Source organism: Cyanistes caeruleus, chromosome 6 (assembly GCF_971803275.1).
Source record: "Cyanistes caeruleus chromosome 6, bCyaCae1.hap1.1, whole genome shotgun sequence".
NCBI classification, from domain to species: domain Eukaryota; kingdom Metazoa; phylum Chordata; class Aves; order Passeriformes; family Paridae; genus Cyanistes; species Cyanistes caeruleus.
Window position 1 is genome coordinate 26,343,579 of NC_141706.1, and position 15,084 is coordinate 26,358,662.

Consider the following 15,084-nt stretch of genomic DNA (forward strand, 5'->3'; position numbering starts at 1 on the left):
ATTTGGATCCAAACACCAAAACAACACACCAATGATAAATGCATTAATTTATAAACACTCAGCGCTCCTATATAAGATGAATTCTGACTCCCTCCACAACTCTAATGAATTACATTTATTATGTGTTTTCAGTTTAAGAAATGTCCTTTCTTTTTGTCACGCTAGGCCTTTGATGCCTATGACTAAGCCATAGCAATGCACAAATTTGTTCTTTCTAGGTTGCTCATTATAACTCTCCTGAAACTGCTGATCCCAGAAAAAAAAATCCATTGATTCATTGTACCATGGAAGGAAAGCGCAAATATATAAGAATATGTTTTCAAATGAACAAATTGATGTCTGAATGTGATGAAGTAGGTTAATACAACATTCTACCATTTTTAACAGTACTAGTGAGAATCAAAAGAGGTGTACAAAATACATCCAGAAAGGCTATACCATATGTGCCAAATTCTGCCACAGCTTTTAACAACATGCTGCAAAAACATCTCAGACTTGGTACTGGGTAAACTGTAGAAGTGAGGAAAATAATGTTGCTGAATATCAGTGCTATAAGTCTGGGGTTATTTTCTAGATTTTTTTTTTTTTTTTTTTAATAGAAAAAGTGTTTTAAAGCAACTTGGAGTTCTCAGTCCTGTGCTATAGAAAAGCAGAATTTTTATAAGGTGAGCATGAATACAAGTGGTTGCAGTATAAAAGGGAGGTTGAAAGAGCTGCCTGACATGGTCTCAAAGATTTCAAGTGGTAATTCTATTGTGCTGTCTATTTGTATCCAGACAACCACATGGATTTGTTTGGATATTAAAAGATATTTCTCAGTTGTTTTTTCTCTAAGAATGGTGGTTCAAGTAACAGTTTAAGATGTTATGCAAATGGTTAGAGATATATAATCATTCTGATCCAGAAAAGCAGCAGAATAACTAGAGATTCCCAAAGATATTGGCAATACTGGCTTCTATCCAGTGATTTTCTCCCTCTGTCTCCTTCCTTCCTTTAGTCTTTTGATGATTTACACACTAGCAAAAATTCCCAGCAATAAGAAATCATTTGAAGAACTGGTTTAGCAGCAACCTCTGTCCTCCACTCAGGCAGGGGAAAGGTAGTCAAGTTAGAATGACAGGCTTTGGTCATGGTATTAAAATCAAACTTCACCTTGAAAGATCTCCAGTACTTTAATAATCCTCTAGACTAAGAAATTTTTTCTCTTCTCTGCATCTCTACGAAAATAAACATGGTTTTCCATTCTTAGAGGAAAAGGAAGCACACAAGAAGAGATCATGGGGATGCTGGAGCTGCGTAAGGTTCCCTGTGTGACAACAGCACAACCGAGCAAAGGCAGCAGGTGACAGCAGCCTCCGCCTCTCCTCTGAGAGCTGCAAGGGCACCCCTTCCCTGCCCTGACTCTCTAGACCGGTGTGCTGCATACTGGGAACTCAAATCAGAGATGTCACTGAGGGATTACTAGATCCTGTGAAGTCCACTGGCTATTGCCAACTGCTCCTACTTGGAGGTACAGCCAGCCTGAGATTCTGTGACAGTGCATGTGTATCTCAAAGGGAGTACGTGAATAATAAAATGGCCAGGTCTGCAATCTGAAAAGAATTTCTATTTTTTCATTTATGGAGACTCTAGTATCAGCATAGATCCTTTAAATTACATTTTACTTCTGGCAATAAATTCAGGTATTGAATTTCAAGATGCTTACAGCATCTTAACTACTATAATATTTTAGTACAAATTATATTGGCATACTACAGTATACACTCTCATTAATAATACCCTTGGTACATGTTGTAGAATAGATTAATTTTAAACAATCTTACTCTCATAACTTTATTAATAACTCCTTCTTTCTCTTTTCATCTTTTTTTTTTTAACACTGAGTATCGTAAGAAACTGTGTTTCTTCTTGTAACATCTAGAAAAACACAGTGCTAATATTAAGCATACCTTTTTTTCCAACTCCAAACTCTCCATCTTTTTGTGTCATTATATATATACAATAAGTCTTTTTGATATATCTGGTAATCATACACTAGTGGCAGTTAAAATAATATGTGAAATGACAATAAAATTAATTTGTCCATAATTAATTGTTAAATCCCCTGGACAAGGGATAAAATAGACTAGGGTTTAAGTAGTGGCACCCAGTATCAATTAATTTCTTTTAAAAATAGTTTCATTTTTTGCTTAAGTTCTCCTAAAATAGAATACTCACATGCACTTAGTTAAAAAACTTAATTATTCCCTCAGAGAAAATATTTATTTCCTTTAAAAAACAAACAAAAGGAAACAAACAAACAAACAAACAAAGAAAAAGCCAACCAAAATACCAAAGAACTGAGCTTTGGTGCCCCAGGCAGCATATCAAATTACTCTATGTTTCTCAAACTTTTGACTTTTAAAAATGCAATTTATTATTAACATGCAGCCTACACAGAGCTCTAATATTGACTAATTTTCTCAAAGGCAGATTCAAAGCTTTCCACCATTAAAGAAGTCCAAAAACAGATGAACAGAAAAAACTTGGCTAGAAACATGAACAGCAAACTAGGCAGGTGTCATTCTGTCTGTTCAGTAAATACAATACTCACCTAAAGCCATTAGCACCAAGAAGTATTATGGCTTTTCTCCCTAGTGTCCCTCCCAATTTTTAAGTTAACATGTTTCACCTCTGAAAACCTCCCAGTAGTTCAATGCATCAGTTCTCCTTGCTTGATGTGGTGTACTGGTTTATAATACTGAGATAACAGTCAGGGCATCAATGTTTAAATATTTACCTTCCATCTATAATCAGTAGGTATCAGGCTTGACTCATGTGCTGCATTTCAGATGAAAAATCTAACTGCTTAATGAAACCGCAGTTATTATTTAATGAGTTTGCCAGTCTACATGGGATGTCCCGAATTTGATGCAAGCTAGAAGCAAACAATTCCTTCTGCAAGGGCTGCTGACATGCTGTCCCACACTTGGTGTAGGAAAACGCAGCAGAAGCAAGAAGTGAGGGACTTGCTATTCCAGTTTCACACCAAGGCAATCCCCTCCACATCTCTTCCATCCACTCTCCCACATCCTTTCCCCTGGCTGTATGCAACAATTTGGAATGAAATGGAGATTCAGAATGTAGTCCAGTCTTTAAAATATCCGCAGTACAAAACATTTGTTACAAAACAGAAAAACCATATTCAGCCTAAGCACAACACTTGTTTGATGCAAATATCCATAAAATATCCATTTAGTTTTATGCCTTACTATTAAAATAGAAACACAGTAAGAATATAAATGTGGATTTAAGTAGAGAAAAGATTTCCTAGAGTGTTTTTCTCTGAGATATAAGACTAAAGCACATTAACTTTTTTTTTCCTTTGCATTCCTCATTCATTCTAGTTGTCATTCTGGACAATTGTACCTTTAGAAAAAGGAAAATTCTCAAGTCTTTATCAACCAAAAACCAAAATACAGTAGTTACCAGAGCTTCACCGAATGTCTTGACTCAATATCTGACTCAGAACAGGCTTCCATGTTAAGAATTTAGCAGGAGAGTGAGAGTGGTAAAACAAGATCTTTGCAAACAGACATTGTATTTTCTCAGATTTTTACAAAATCTGCTGCTCAGAAGATACAATAATTTTTATGCTTCAGAATTCTGAAGAAAGTTACACAAGGCCACATTAACCACCTCTGAATTCCAGTCTGCAAGACTGCAGTTACCAGTTCAGGAATGCTGTCTTCAGTTCCCTCCTGGCACAGAGAGTGCTGGGAAGTAAATAGCTGAAGAATTATGTATTATGAAAGCCCCAAGTTGGGCAAATCAAGGAACACACACACACATTAATCAGCATTACAAATTACTGCAGCGATTTATGCAGTGATGGGTCTAAACAATACTGAAATGATTAGAAGAAAATATTTGGTATTTTCACTGTCATCAGGCAATACTCCCTAGAGACACCCACATCAGAAACTCCCATTCAGGCTGCTCTTGCCAAATCTTTCCTTTTTTTTTTTATGAAAACACTTCAGGTAAGCACAAACTCCTTGGGAGGTACTGAGAAATACAGAAATAATACTGTTTTTTTTGTTTTATCTGTAAATTTCAATAGAATTTCCACTCTCACCAGAGGTCATTCAGTTTTAGGATCGTATCAATGGATGCAAAAAACCTACCAGCCACCACCTAGTCTGAAAAAGGCATTGATATCAGCATCTTTGAGATTATTCAAGGGTTTAATTTACATAAATACATGTACCTATGGAGACTCTGCAAGTATCTTCTCAAACATATTTCATCACATTATGTATACAATCTCCAGTAAGCGAACAAGTCACAGACAGAGCCTTAGATATGTCAATAAGCATCAGAAGAATTACTCCAGTTTATTTTATTAACAGTTTTGTATTAGTAATGTTTTTCCAGAATTTTAGCCATTTTTCTCCCCACAATCAGTAGAGGGCATTATTCACTTGGAGTGGAAGAAAGAAAGTTTATATTTGTGATTGAGGCTACCTCAAGATTTCTGTGTCGCATCTTAGACATTGACTTTTATTATTTTATCATCATATTTAATAGTAAGCACCTTTACGAGATGTTTTTTCAAAAAAGTTTGAATATACTTTTGATGAATATTCAAAGTCATATTTATGACTTTCATTTGTATTTGGCAGAGGCATTATATAAGGCTAATTGTCCAAAATAACCATTAGTCAGTAATACAACACTTATATGAGTCCTTTACAATATTAGCTCCCAAAATAAGGAATTGACAGTTCCTCTCTAGGACAGACACCATCTGTGTAAGATATTCTATATTAACAGTGGGCTGTATGAGCATTAATAGTAGCAAAAGTATAATAATTCTTACACAGTGTAAACCAGAAAGGAAAAGTGGCATTCTTCCACAATCTGAACACATTTGTTTAGTGAATCATTTTCAGTTCCCTACAACATTCATTTTCATTGCAGAGGAGCAGCTAAAGGTGCTGCCTGCACCATGGTAAGGCAACTTTTTCAATGGACTATCTCACTAAGTCCTTTCTGCCTTTGTTCAATATTTGCACTACGTTAGATGTTTTTAGTTCATCAACAAGCACCATCATCTGCTTTTCTTCAGAAATTCCAAGCCTAAATGACATTTTTATATTCAGTACCCAGTTTCACAGCTTCACTGAATGGTCATGTTCAAACAGGCTACAATGTTCTTCCGAAATTTTAAACTGTCTTGAGAAATTTTGACCAATAATGAGGGCCCATCTTGTTAAAAATTCTATCTATGTAAAGCTTCCTCTGCTGAGATGCAAAACAAAATTGAAATTTAAAACCCACCTAGAAGTCTATTTCCAGAAGGAACAGAAAACCAGTTATTCAACCATTCATCTTTAAAAGGTGTTTAGTAAACAGCCTGCTGTTCCTCAGAGATATTCTGAGCAACATCAAGGGAAGGAAAGATCATGTTTCAGGAAATGCTGCAACACTTAAGTAAAGGCCCCAACTAAAATATACGGATTTATGTGAAACAAGACCAGCAGAATGTTACAACATTCCATGAGATAGTTGGGGCTTTTTCTCACTTTAAATAATTTTTTATTTAATATTATTTTTTAATTAAGAGATGGGGAAAATATCCTTATGGGTTTGGGAATTTTTCCCCTGCAGAATATACAACAAGAATATAAAGTGTATTTCTTTGAAACACATTCTACTTGGAAAAAGGTGAAGCCAACCCCATGGAAGACCAGCAGATGCACTTAGGGTGACTAGGCCTCAAGCAGTTTTCACAAGACTGCGGTTTCCAGGTGACATTTCTGACTGAAGAGAGGTGCGAGAGGCCCTTGGCAGCTGTGGCTCCAAGGGTGCCCCCTTGGCTCACACGGTCACACCAGGGTCACTCACCGTCCCTCCCCCAGCTTTCCCGCAGCACAGTCCCACATATCTCATTCCACAGAGCCACTTTGTCCCAGCACAGAGCCGCAAGAGCAGCCTGAGCTGGTGCATTTGAGGAAGTGAGCCCCAACAAAGGACCCCCGGGCTTTTATGCCCTCACAGTCCACCTGCACACAAGTCTTGCTCTCCTGAGCCCTCTGCTCCTGCCACTGGACAGCACCACAGCACCATTGCTCTTACTGCCTTTGTTACCCTAAAGGTTGGCAGTTTGCTGTATCTCTCAGGGCTCATTCCCCCAGCTGGCTCCACCCTCGTTGTGCCCTTTTCTATGTAAAGGGTTGGCAATTCACAGCCTCCTGTCTTGGGCTCCCACCCAGAGCTGTATCTGCACCTCAGTCTGCAGCTTGCAAACCTCGCTACCCGCAGCAGCAGTATTCCTCAGCACTGGACTCCGCTCTAATTTAATTTTTTTAAATTAATGGCTGTAGCAGTCCTATGGGCACTTTATTGATGTCATTGTTTGTTGTTTGGACATCCTGTGTCCCCCACATAATCCTCTTTCCCACCTGCTCTGTGCTGTTGTCATCAGACAGCTTTGGCTGTAGAGAAACGGTTGTTACGAGGGGGCGTGGTGTGACAACACCTGGCCTCCAATCAAGTTGCAAGAAATCAGTCTCCACCAATGGAAGGCAAAGAAGAAGTTGACTGACAGACTGTGGGAGGGACCAGGGTTGCCTGAGGTGGAGCAGCCATTTTGTGAGTGAGCACTTGGCTGCTGATCACAAACTTCCAGTGTCACTGTCTTTTTTCCTTATTCAGTCCTTTGTTTTATTTTTTAAGGTTTAATAAACCTTTTAAAATTTTAAAGTGAGCAATTGTTTTTTACAAGCAGAAGGGATGACACACATAACATAGTTAATTTTACTATCATGTCTTCACTATTTCTGCTTTGAAGCACTGCTGACTTTTGGATTAAGCTTTTCTTTGACCAAGCTGATGTATAAAGTGACTTTGGTTGCTGAAGGACATGTCACTAGATAAATAAAAGTTATAAACTGATATATCTCTTTCATAGTAAATAAATTTTAGAAAACAAGAAGGCTAAATGATATTCATCCCTATCTTTCTGTGAATTAACAGAGAGAATGTGATATCTCAGAACTTGTCTCACTCCATTTTACATTTGTCCTTCCAAGTGTGTGGAAAATTGTGCTATGAAAGCCAGTGCCCATAAAGGAGACAGAGTAGTCCTGCAACTTTATGAATAGAGTCCTCTGGGACATACGCCCGTGGGGCTTTCTCTCAAGATTTCGCAACCTCTTTTTATAAATTCCCAGCTGCATGTTGTTCTCTTCCTTACCCTTTGCCTGAGTCACTAGGAAGGTACAGCCTTCCCAAACTACCTACCACATATTTCCTCTTAAATATATGTCATTTTCCCCCAAAGTTCAGAAACTCAGACTTGTGAGGACCCACTTGTCTATTTCAGGAGTCAGTCTGTCTGTGCTCTGTAAGAAACCTGCTACTTGAATCTGGTAGAGACATTGAGATCCATTTCAAGGATGTTAGCACCCATAGCCTCATCCATGAAATTGTTTGTAAAGACATTAGCACACATCTATCACAAGTAATATGTTCACAAAGATATTCCAGGACACTAAGCAACGTCAATAAGCAAAGCTGTTCTCCAGACCTAGATTTCAGGAGCACAGGATCAAAACAGATCTGCTTTCCAGGCAACACCTTGCTGACAGATTTTCTATAAACAGCCATGCTCCACTGTTTGCCGAGTTGGATGATGGATGGTTTTATTACCAAAAAAATCTTTCCATCTTGTTTTGGAGCCTTGGACTCTAAATCAGGTCATTTTCTCAACAGCTGCTTAGTGCGTGCGTATTTGGGGATTGCCATATATGACAAAAAAAAGCAGACCAGCCAAGAAATAACTGAAACTACAAAAAGAGCTGCAACTGGCATATGAAAGAACACTGAGAGAACACAAAGAAGGTACAGGTGTGCACAGAATATTTATCGTATGAAACTGTTTATTCAGTAACATCAAACTACATATGCTGAAAGTTATGGAGTGTGCTCATGCCACCAAAGCTATTATTTTCTTTCCCTAGCACTGCTTATTATCCCTTTTGTTTAGAAAAACTCTTTAGAATGTACAGTGTCTCTTTGTTTTGTGTTGTTGGTAATACAATGGATCCTTGTTTCAACTGAAGCTACTAAATGCTTTCACAGGTCGAATAATGTTTGAGGTTCTTTTAAAAGTAAAAACTGCTCACTATCCTGTTGCCTTCCTACTTGAGATTAAATAGGTTCTGCAAAATAAAATGGATATTAATGTGTTTCTTTTGACATGCTTAGTTGCTGTTTTAATGTTTTTAATGTTCATCTACTTTAAACTGAGTTTGTTAAGAAAATGTATTCTGAGATTTAACATTAATAATTTCAGCAAGTATGTTCAGCTTCAGTGGAGGAACCTTTTGCTCTTTCAGCCACTAACTCAGCTCAAAGTTTAAAACTGAGCTCTTGTCAAATTTCTCTCACTGATAAAAAAGCTTCAATTTAGCTGGCAATGTTTCTGAAGAAATCAAAGTAGAATCAAGATAGCTCCTTTACAGATTGGTTGAGCTACAGAAATAAAATTTCATCCCTGGCACTGAAGCCACCAGATATTTTTCAAAATCCAAGATGTGAAAATTAAACTGAGACACAAAGTTCTTGTTTTAAAATTCTTTGGGTTTTGATTTTAGCAATTTCTAGTCCCTGAGCACACAGTCTATGCTGATACAGAGTATAAAAATTAGCAAATTTGTATACAAAGTAACTAACTGAAATCTATCATTATTTTGTAAAACAGAAGATATGATTTATTGCAGATCCAAAATTGTCATTTTCTGCTGGAGTGCATATCCTCAGCCAGTATGAACAGGAATATCAAAGTGTGCCCTGGCTGAACTGGAACAGATCCATGTGAAGCTTAATATCCCTGTCACTTTAGATAAGTTAGATAAGTTATACATTTGAAAGTATAATACCTGTCTTTTGGAGCATGTACATTTGTTTGAACTTGTATCAGATAATGAACTAGAAAAATCATGGTTTTGCATACCCTGGAAATTTCCCTACACTAGAAATGAGAGCAAGGATATGGGATCAACACCTCTTACCAAGAACTTATCAGAGGGGAAGAAAAAACTACCACTACTTGGTCTCCAAGTAACTGTAGGTTTGGCTCTTTCTTTCCCACGCTTCTCAGTCAAGCTAGCTCGTGTAAATTTGGTAAGGTACACAGGAATATCAAATCTGTTTTCTGTCAGTCAGTTAAGAGAACCATTGTAAGATAAAGTGCTGTTTGGGTATTTACTTTTGTGTTAAAGCTTGTGTCATTATTTAGGGTTTCATTTTTGCTATTGTTGTGCTTTTCTTTGTGTACTGTGAAGAGATCAGCACAGTTCCATGCACGTATTTCGGTAATCCATCTACACACATATGCAGGAACTGAGCATTTTAGATACACTCATCTCCCAACAACTGAAACTTTGAAAAGTAACTCTAAATAAACTCAGTATTTTCAGACAAGGCTTAAGAGTATCTCTCCCCCAGGTTTCTTCCAAGCCCCAGGTATGAAATAATTATGATCTCCAAAGCTGCTAATTTTGCTGTCCAAAAACAAAGGATTATGCGTTCTGATGGAGAATAAGCAGCAGGAGCAGACAAACAACTTCCTTTTCATGCAATTACCACTAATAATGAATAGGTACACAGAAGGACTAGATGGCTCAGAGGGTTTTAAATTAAGATTCTGTTAAAAGGAGGACTAACTTTGTTTCTGTAATGATCAAACTCATTAATACCTCAAAACTCAAGAAGAATGTGAAAATATATTTTCTTCCAATTCTTCCTAGACAAATGTCAAATTTTCAAAAATGAACTAAAAGTCCCATAAAAAAAGCATAGAAATTTCCCTTTTTAGCATCTTTTAAACATTGACGGGACTGATATGTGATAAAAATAGCCCCTTTAGCTCAGGACAAGTCTTAAGTATTTTGAAGAAATGAATCTCTCTCTACTTAAGCCAGTCTTACTTTCAGAAAGAAAAGCGTTTCAATATCAGCAACAGAAAAAAGAAAACAAATTTTTTCAGTATGTAAAAACAATTTCTTTTTTCAAAACAAGCACTTAAAGATTATGATTAAAAATTGCCATTTTTTCTTGTAGAAGTAAATACTGTTCTATTTTCACAAAGGTCTTTCCAAAAAAGTTCTTAGCAACTTATAAAAGTGAAAGAAACTGAAAAATCAGAAACAAAAGTCTCAGACATATACTCTAAGTATAATGTTTAAACATTTAAAGATCCATGAAAAAGAACACTAGCTTTCAACAATGCTGTGAAAGCAGTTATGGGACATATAATTTAGGCCATTTCAGATGTATTCTGAAAACAGAACATCTCAGTTACGCAAAATGTGGATGACAGCATCTAAAGAAACAAAATCAGCTATTCAGCTGAGTTCTAAATATACACAAGACAGACAAGGAATGGCAGTGGAAAAGAAAATTCATGAAAAGTAGAGCTAAAATTTGATGAAATTTTAAAAAAATTGAATCAGCTCAGAAAAATTCGAAACATTTTCCAAATGTCCTTTGCAATGATCCTTTCCTCTGTTTCTCTCTTTTTAAGGATACTGATTCTATGCTTCATATCTGATCACAGAAAATTGTTACCTTCTCACTTAAAATAAGAACTGAAGGCAGTAGTATCCCTGCTTCAACATTAGACCCAGGTTCCTGAAAACCACAACTCTTCTGCTTCAAGGAGTAAAAATCAAAATAATCCAGCACATGTAGCATGAAAAGCAACCTGTAAGACAGACTCACTGACAACAGAAACTCAGTTTCAGGAGATCCGTTTTCTAATCCTCACTTCTGACATGACCCAAGACTTAAATTTCTTTGCTGAATTTTGCCTAGGAATCCTGTGGAGATAGCATCTACTGCAATAGAGATGCCATGAGACAGACTGTATGTTAAGTCCTAGAGATTCTGTATGTGGATGTGTTAAAAAAATAGAGGGCATTCATATATATTTGCTTATTATGTAATTATATCAAAAAGGCTTGTGGTGTCAATATTAAGAGAATATCAGAGGACAAGATACTTTATCAAGTAATTCTATAATCCAGTCAGTTGTGCAGGTCATTTGCAATAAAGATTCACACCAATGTTTGTGTTACAATACAGTATTTATTATATAAGTCTGGAAAATATGTTTGGCATCACAAGGTTGTTCAGCAAGCTGTACCTGCTCTAGAGCTTAGCAATTTGCACACTGATTCACTCATCTTTGTTATTTTAACAAAATAAATGCAAGAATTCTTTCTGCAAAGACTTCTCAGAATATAATTTGAGCTGTTCAGTGAGCTTGTTGCAGGCAGAACTCAGAGGCCCAGTGATGGCAGGGGACCATCCAGGCAGATGATCTGGGTCAAACTATATTGAGTTACCAATTAATACAGCTTTTCTGGTCAGTGCAATTTTGTATCTCTAATTGCAGGGATTTTACAAGAATCTCAAAGGGAATAAAGCTCCCAGCTACCATTAGAAATCAATACCAGCAGAAATACTATTAACAAGGAAGCTTTTAAAAAAAAAACCAACACACAACTCAGTTAAGCTTCAAGGACTACAGTCTCTCATATATTAGTCTCTGCACGATGCACTGCTGAAGGCAGAGAGCTACCAGTGTAAGTGGCACCCTCTTGCATTGCAGAAGAATGTGGCCTGTGAGATTAACATTCAGCATCCACCCAAACTTGTCTTAATCACTCCTTAATTTAGACAGCTTTTAACTTGGTTATCCCTTCACTGCATCTGCACTGGATGGAAATGAGGAGCAGGGAGTGGAGAATGCCTGACAAATCCATGCACATTCAGCAAGTCGATGAATATGTAATACAGCTTGCAATAATACCTAAGTAATTCTTCCATTATGAACTCAATCCAATTCTACTATTTGATTTCAGAAATGGATTTTGAACACGGGGCCTGTTTGACTAATCGTATCCTCATTTTCCTATTCTTTCCTATCTAAATGCTGAGTGACATAGTTCTGTTTGGGGAAGCAGTGATTTCATTACACCAACAGAGGGAACTGCCATTCCAGCAAAGTGACGAGAACCAAATGGGCCTGAAAAAAAGTATTCCTTCCTTGACTGAAGAGATCCACATGAAGAATTCAAGTGAAGTGTCACTCTCAAACAATGACGACAGGATTACAAAAATCTAATTAGCTGTTTCATTAGCTGAATCCTATCTGTGGAGGCAGCAAACAATGGGTTTTCGGAAGCTGTCCATCCATTTTTAATACAGGCACTGTCATGGAGATGCTGGGTCTAATATATTTTCTGCATTGCCTCTGTTTGCAGAGTGACTTCAGAGAGGTATTTCAACTGCTTTGCTAGAAATAGTAAAGATTTAAAGGTGCAATGCATGTTTAAAATCACACATTGCCTGCATCTTACTGAAAAAGTCTTCATTTCCTCCCCACATCATTTAATTGATTGCACTTCTTTTTCGGTCTGTTTGGACTGCAGCACAAAATCTTCAGAGCTAAATACACATACTCAAATCTCCTAATAAATAAGGATAATTAAGATTAATTGAACTGTTGGAGGTAAATGAAGATAGCATCCACAAGAGACTACTAATTTTTGAATGACTAAGGTGGAGGAGGCACGTCTTCCTTCCCCTTATCAATTTCCATAATTTCATTTCATCAGAAACTCCATTAACCCATTAATAAAATAGTTATGATGGAAGTAAGCACTGAATTTGCAGGCTGGAAGAGCAGGGATATTTCACATGAATATATATTTTTGTCTTTATATTTCTTTGCATATATATTTTTATATATATAAGCCTCTCCCCGCTTTTGACTTTGGCTATTTACCTCTCTTATTCAGGGCTCCAGGTAACTCCAGAACTTGCTTCATCCTGTGCAATTTGTGGTTGCAGCATATTTTCAGATTAACAATGCAGGCTAGAGTATTTCAGGCCAACATCTCCTGCTCCCTCAGTCAACGCTGTTTTCTTTTCAAAGCACTTAAGTGATGCCAATACCACCCGTAAAAGATAATTCTGATATTCCAACTTAAGAGCCTTGATCCACTCACACCACAAGCAAACTAACCTGCAAAACTCTCCTGTTTGAAAGCAGGAAACAAAAACCAGTTGTCTTAATACCTACAAGACAGAAGAAAACCGGGGAAAGATACTTCTACAATCTTAGAACTAACCCCTTTTGTAGTAGAGTAAGCCCTTCCACTTCAGAATTTTAAAGCATATTATAACACCACAAGAGGAAGTGTTTTCTCAGATGAATACTTCTAAACATTGTTTCTTATCAGTGGAGACCATCAATACCATCCGCTTACCTGTTCTCTTGTATTTAACTCACAGAGACAATGATCAATGTCACTTTTTTTCCTTATATTTTTAAACAATGAGAAATTCAGATACAGAAAACTGAAGATAATAGTCCAGGTTGCAGTAGTGTTAAGGCTACTAAGGCATTTCAAATAGATCCCGGCAGAAAAAACAGCTACAGACCGAAAAGGAGTAACTGTGAACTAAAGCCAAGCGCTTAACTTTTCAGTAATAAAAATTCACCAAAGAACAGCACCACAGAAAAGGTTGAACAGCATTCATTTTGATGAATTCAATTTTTATTGCTTCATTCTTTTGTGAAATTCTATGAGCTACTTGAAAATAAATATTACATTAAGAGACATTATAGAGAACAGTCCTATAGTAACAGCGGCACTTTACAAGTGAGACAGAACAGAATCCAACTGAGTAACTCCTCTGGCTATACAGTGCAACCAGAATTGAAAACTCTGCTTTGGAAAAAAAAAAAACAAACAATCTTATAAGCCTTTCAGACAGACCATCTATTGAAAGTGCATGAAATCTGAGTCTGCTTCACCCTCAAAAACTGTACTGTGAAACTTTGCCATGCCTAAATCTTTGGCAGAGTGCTTAACAGAAACCAGTACAAGACACATATTAATAGATTCAGGGGTGATTTATGTGCCCAGGAGTGAAATGACATACTCTGTTTTTATTTTTTTGGTTCTCTGAGCCAAGTCTAAAAATAAAGGCTTTCTCTGAAGGTTTGGGCAGATTTATGTCTTATAATAATGATTAATAACAGAGTTATTAATTACACATTAAGCAGTGGACTGACGGCCCATGGGCTGAACATATTGCATGATTCATGGAGCCAAGCAGAAAACAAGCAAAGGGTGTCTGTTAAGGGCTTTCATGTGGCATTCTCAATTTTGGTGTTGGCTACCAAGTTTTTCATTTATTTTTGTGCAATCATTGTCAAAAATGCAGACTGGGAAGGGAACCTGAACAGATTTGGACACTTGAAAGCAGTTTAGTAACATTTGTGAAGAAGCTTCCCTGGACTATGAGGGATCATCTCTGTGTTAATCTGCATGGTTTGTTAAAACTAGTGCAGTGCCACAGAAATAGTCTGAGAAAGCTGGAGCTGGGTAATACAGTCTTTTCAACAGGGAATTATTTAAAGCTTGCTCCAGCTTGATCCTTAGTACCTTTTCTTATGAATGTCTCTTTTGCGTGCCAGGATCTCAATAACCAACAAGAAACCACACCTAGATATGTGATTTAACAGATTATAGATTCTTGCTTCTTCTCTCTGTATCCTGAGAAAGCAGACAGTGTTTGATTTGTGCATTGATTTGTGCAATGTCCTTCCTATTAAAAAGAAGCCACAGAGACAAGGGACAAACCCATCATAGAGAAGACACAAATTACAGGTCCCAATTAAAAGTCTTATGAAAAACATCACTACCTGATAATTTTCTCCAGGTAGATATTCAAAACTCACTGCTTTCATTTGGGCTGATTTACCATAAGTCAATATTGTCCAAAGTACTCCTCTTGTTAATGACATTACCAGTTCTGTTGTTTGGATATTTTTAAAGTGACATAATTCTGATATCTTACAATTCAAAATAGCCAGCATATAAAGAGTTCCCAAAGACACAGTAATGCCTGTCAGGTCTGCACACTCACAGAAACTTTTCCATGTAACCATAGAAGCTCTTCAGTAGAATACAGGAAAATATGTCCTTGTTTTATCCTAGGCAGAGTCTGCTGCACTGA

The 15,084-nt window shown here is 37.0% G+C and overlaps 1 long non-coding RNA gene across 6 annotated transcripts in view; it reads right to left on the reverse strand.

Moving 5' to 3' along the window:
- Positions 1-10,365, reverse strand: part of LOC111930100 (uncharacterized) — a 171,619-nt gene extending 161,254 nt beyond the window's left edge. For 2 of the 6 annotated variants that reach the window (XR_015287844.1, XR_015287846.1), the window contains exon 1: positions 6,447-10,211. This is a non-coding gene — a long non-coding RNA (uncharacterized LOC111930100). Of the gene's footprint in view, positions 1-6,446 lie in introns of all 6 variants that reach the window. The other 4 variants (XR_015287849.1, XR_015287847.1, XR_015287848.1 and 1 more) reach the window with 4 other exon arrangements.
- Positions 10,366-15,084: the final 4,719 nt, after the last annotated feature.